Source organism: Nansenia antarctica (assembly GCF_963989245.1).
Source record: "Nansenia antarctica genome assembly, chromosome: 1".
Taxonomy (NCBI): Eukaryota; Metazoa; Chordata; class Actinopteri; order Argentiniformes; family Microstomatidae; genus Nansenia; species Nansenia antarctica.
Genome location: NC_137674.1, coordinates 112,127,533 through 112,132,532, shown reverse-complemented (window position 1 = coordinate 112,132,532; position 5,000 = coordinate 112,127,533). Strand labels below are relative to the sequence as shown.

General features: G+C 45.7%; 1 protein-coding gene across 1 annotated transcript in view; it reads left to right on the top strand.

The window, feature by feature from the left end:
• Positions 1-5,000, top strand: part of usp13 (ubiquitin specific peptidase 13) — a gene marked incomplete at both ends in the record, with an annotated part of 58,702 nt that overhangs the window by 46,341 nt on the left and 7,361 nt on the right. The gene's annotated exons all lie outside the window — the stretch shown is intronic.

Below are 5,000 nucleotides of genomic sequence, written 5' to 3'. Positions count from 1 at the left end.
TTCATTGTATTTATATAGCTCTTTTCCGGGGCTCAAAGACGCTGACAATATGAGAAAAACAGAAGACACAGAAACAACAAGCAACAGATAACATGAGCACATAGAACACAGAGTTAACAACAGGCACAGGGAACAATTAACACATCAATGTCCAGGGGGGGAGGGAGGGGGGTGGCAGGGTTAGGGGAGATGGTTAGGGGTAGGGGAGGTTGTATGCATGTCCAGGGGGGGAGGGAGGGGGGTGGCAGGGTTAGGGGAGATGGTTAGGGGTAGGGGAGGTTGTATGCATGTCCAGGGGGGGGGGAGGGGGGGTGGCAGGGTTAGGGGAGATGGTTAGGGGTAGGGGAGGTTGTATGCATGTCCAGGGGGGGGAGGGGGGGTGGCAGGGTTAGGGGAGATGGTTAGGGGTAGGGGAGGTTGTATGCATGTCCAGGGGGGGAGGGAGGGGGGTGGCAGGGTTAGGGGAGATGGTTAGGGGTAGGGGAGGTTGTATGCATGTCCAGGGGGGGAGGGAGGGGGGTGGCAGGGTTAGGGGAGATGGTTAGGGGTAGGGGAGGTTGTATGCATGTCCAGGGGGGGAGGGGGGGTGGCAGGGTTAGGGGAGATGGTTAGGGGTAGGGGAGGTTGTATACATGTCCAGGGGGGGGAGGGGGGGTGGTAGGGTTAGGGGAGATGGTTAGGGGTAGGGGAGGATGTATGCCTGGGAGAACAGGTAGGTTTAGAGGTGGGATTTAAAAGTGGAGAGTGAGGGTGAGTCTCTGAGTGGTTGAGGGAGAGAGTTCCTACTGTACCGACACACTAACAGCAAGCAGGTGGTGTTCCAGGTCTAAACACAGCAGACCAACAGATTGCAGATGAGCAGATCTGATTGTCTGCCGGTATATACTATATATAGAATTCGCTCTGGAATCTGATCGGCACTCATGGGAATGCCCTCCTCTTGTCCAATCAGATTACTTGGTCCCTTTATGACGTTGAACCCATTGCTGTGTTAATCGTTTCCTGTACCTGTTCGTTAACTCTGTGTTCTATGTGCTCATGTTATCTGTTGCTTGTTGTTTCTGTGTTTCTGTAGTGTGTACTAGGGGTGTAACGATACATCGATTCACATCGATGCATCGATTCATTGACTAACGATCTGATTACATCGACGCAATGTAAAAACATCGATCTATATCGTCATCTTAAAGATACACCTTTATTTTGAAATGGCACATTCTGCGTGACTGTCACCATTATATATGAGTTGCCTCTACCAAATCCGTCTAAAAAAGTCACGAGGAAAGTCCTGTCTTTCGCTTTTTAGCTTGAGGTGCGCTTGTTTTGGAATTCCATTCGCTGCAGCGGCCGCGCTCACCCCGCCCCCGTCCAGTTTCTCAACTGGATTGGACAGCGCCTTCGCCTGTCTGGGGGACATCGCTTGGCCGCGCCGTTTTGTTTCATAGGACATTAATGTTTTAAAGCTGAATATCTCTTGTTTGTGAGACTAGTGAACGGGTCTATTTTTCTTTTTGTAACAGAAGAATACTGTATAATACAATATGATTTAAATTCTGGATACCTGGAAGAGCTCACAAATAAAATGGTCAAATCATATTCTAGTTGTTTTTGTGAGTTGATAATTGTGTTAGATTGGCATATGATATCGCGTCATATCGATCATATCGTCATATCGATCTTGAATCGAATCGAATCGAAATCGTATCGTGACTGACATTGTGATATCGTCAAACATTGTATCGTCATACAAACAAATCGATATAATATCGTATCGTGATGAAGCTGGTGATTTACACCCCTAGTGTGTACCCATACTGTCAGCGTCTTTGAGTCCCTGAAAAGCGCTTTATAAATATAATGAATTATTATTATTATTATTATTAATTAGGGATGTCCCGATCCGATACTGATATCGGATATCGCCGCGATATTGGACCTGAATGCTGGATCGCGGATCGCACCAGAAAAAAAAGGCTCCGATCCGATCCTACTGTCATGCGCAGTCAAACGTATGTGTATAAGCGATGAGGGAATGAAAACAGTGAACAGAAACGCGTGTCGCAGAAATGCTTCACGCGAGTCCTATATGCGCTTAAAATACGCATAGCGCTGTGTGCTTCCGGTTTCATTACAAAGAGGTTAACCCTATATGTGCCTGACGTCTAACAACATTCAAATGACTCTAACTTCATATTTTTTCGGATTTCAATGTATGACACATCATTTGAAAGCTTATGATCCATAGTTCCAATCCACAACACGTCGCATTTGTTGCTTTAATAAAGGCTGGCAGTCTTTAATTTAACTGTTGTTGGTGTGGACTATATACTGGGGAGGTATTTGTTATTATTCAGGGGTCAAAACATTTATACAAATATCGGATCGGTATCGGTATCGCAGATACCCGAAGCCCAGGTATCGGTATCGGTATCGGTAGTGAAAAAGTGGGATCGGGACATCCCTATTATTAATAATAATACCCCAGTGTGCACTCCGGCGCTCTCAGAGCGAATTTACGAACACAGCCTTCTGTCCTGCAATTCCATTGATAACCCCTCTCAACGGAACCAGTTTGGAACCAGTTTTCCCAGAGTTCCCGGTTCTTTTGGCTGTGAAAACGCGAAAAACCTCAAACTGCCTTGGTGGTAAAAGGGGTAACAGTGATTCTCCCCGGCTCCTTTCCTTCTTAATAAAACAGCGAGACTTCTTCTCTCCTCTGCCTGTTTGATCCTAATCCCTCTTCATTCTTCAGGGTCCTGCTGTGTAGAGGAATGTGTCTTCATCCTGCTGTCTGTCTGCGCGCCCCTTAATATTTGATCAGGCAGCATCCAGGCCTACCGTGTACTCTGAGACCCTGACACACTCAAAGAAATTGCTTCAGGAAAGGTCGCGAGACGACGCTCTCATCAGAGGCACCCTGCTCTGTACTTCCAACCGACACAACGTCTAACTACCTCAGGGAAGCTTCTAGAACTTTGTTCAGCTAGATACAATACCCTCAGGCTGAGAGATGTCAGGGAGTTTAGTGAACCACGTTAAATATTGATTGACCCTCCTCATTATGTAGCCTTTCTTGGTGGGCGAACGGAATGATTTTTTTTACAAAATATGTTTTTAGGGCATTTCTGATTTATTGGGATGGACAGTAGAGATTGACAGGAAGGATGGGTGAGAGAGAGGAGGATAGAGACAGTAGAGATTGACAGGAAGGATGGGTGAGAGAGAGGAGGATAGAGACAGTAGAGATTGACAGGAAGGATGGGTGAGAGAGAGAGGAGGATAGAGACAGTAGAGATTGACAGGAAGGATGGGCGAGAGAGAGAGGAGGATAGAGACAGTAGAGATTGACAGGAAGGATGGGTGAGAGAGAGAGAGGAGGATAGAGACAGTAGAGATTGACAGGAAGGATGGGCGAGAGAGAGAGGAGGATAGAGACAGTAGAGATTGACAGGAAGGATGGGTGAGAGAGAGAGAGGAGGATAGAGACAGTAGAGATTGACAGGAAGGATGGGTGAGAGAGAGAGGAGGATAGAGACAGTAGAGATTGACAGGAAGGATGGGTGAGAGAGAGGAGGATAGAGACAGTAGAGACTGACAGGAAGGATGGGTGAGAGAGAGGAGGATAGAGACAGTAGAGATTGACAGGAAGGATGGGTGAGAGAGAGAGGAGGATAGAGACAGTAGAGATTGACAGGAAGGATGGGTGAGAGAGAGAGGAGGATAGAGACAGTAGAGATTGACAGGAAGGATGGGTGAGAGAGAGAGAGAGAGGAGGATAGAGACAGTAGAGATTGACAGGAAGGATGGGTGAGAGAGAGAGGAGGATAGAGACAGTAGAGATTGACAGGAAGGATGGGTGAGAGAGAGGAGGGATGACAGGAAGGATGGGTGAGAGAGAGAGGAGGATAGAGATAACATGAGCACATAGAACACAGTATTAACGAACAGGTACAGGAAACGATTAACACAGCCATGGGCTCAACGTCATAAAGGGAACCGAGTAATCTGATTGGACAAGAGGAGGGCATTCCCATGAGTGCCGATCAGATTCCAGAGCGAATTTTACGAACGCAGCCTAAATATACCTGGCAGACAGTATATATTATGGATCTGATGTTGAATGCATGTCCTTGGCCATTTCAACTGTTCATCTCTCTCAACTGTATATCCTAGAGAGGGGGGGGTCTTACCTTTATTGTAACTTATTAGTTCTCAAAATGAGGTGTTGAAAATGAGGTGTTTGAAATTCGTGACGTTAGAATTATAACGTTCTATCTCCATTTTTGTCCAAATCCATTAGGTGTTTATTAATGCCTGTGTGGTGTTATTTTTAAAATGTTGACATTTTTGAGTTAGTAATTAATAAAATACAAAGGTTCCATCTCACAAAAACTTTGGCGCTCAATATCTCTGAACTGCCCTAAACGGAGATAGAACCTTATCATTCTAAACTCACGAATTGTTTTTAAAAACGAGTGGCTGAGGGTGAGCACAGCAGTGGTTTTTTTCTGAACGCGTTTGTTTGTAAGATGATGAATTGTGAATTTCACACTCCTCCATTGTCTCGTGCCCTCCATCATCAGCCGTAACGCAACGCTCCGGTCACCTCTCGCTTCCCTCCGACGCTCGAGGACCTCCGATTGATTTTCATGTTTCAAAGCAAATGTGTTTCTCTCCGCATCTTGAGATGCATCGTTTCCTTCTCCATTAGCATTAAAGACTTTGCTATCGATTCCCCCGTGCCTCAGTGCTTCAGTGCTTCCACCGTAGGATCACATTGCAGCTGAGTTCGCTGCCTGGAAGCATAACTGTCATTTGCTTTCCACGGTTTTGTAATTAAAACTTATATCTGACCTTAAATGCACGATAGGATTGTGTGTTGTGGTTGATTGAATCTGGGGGCCCCATGTTAGATTAGATTACGTTACATTAACCATGCAATAAATGAATCGAATCCAATTAAATAGTCATTAAGAAATAATTTGTGCTGTGGCTGCGTT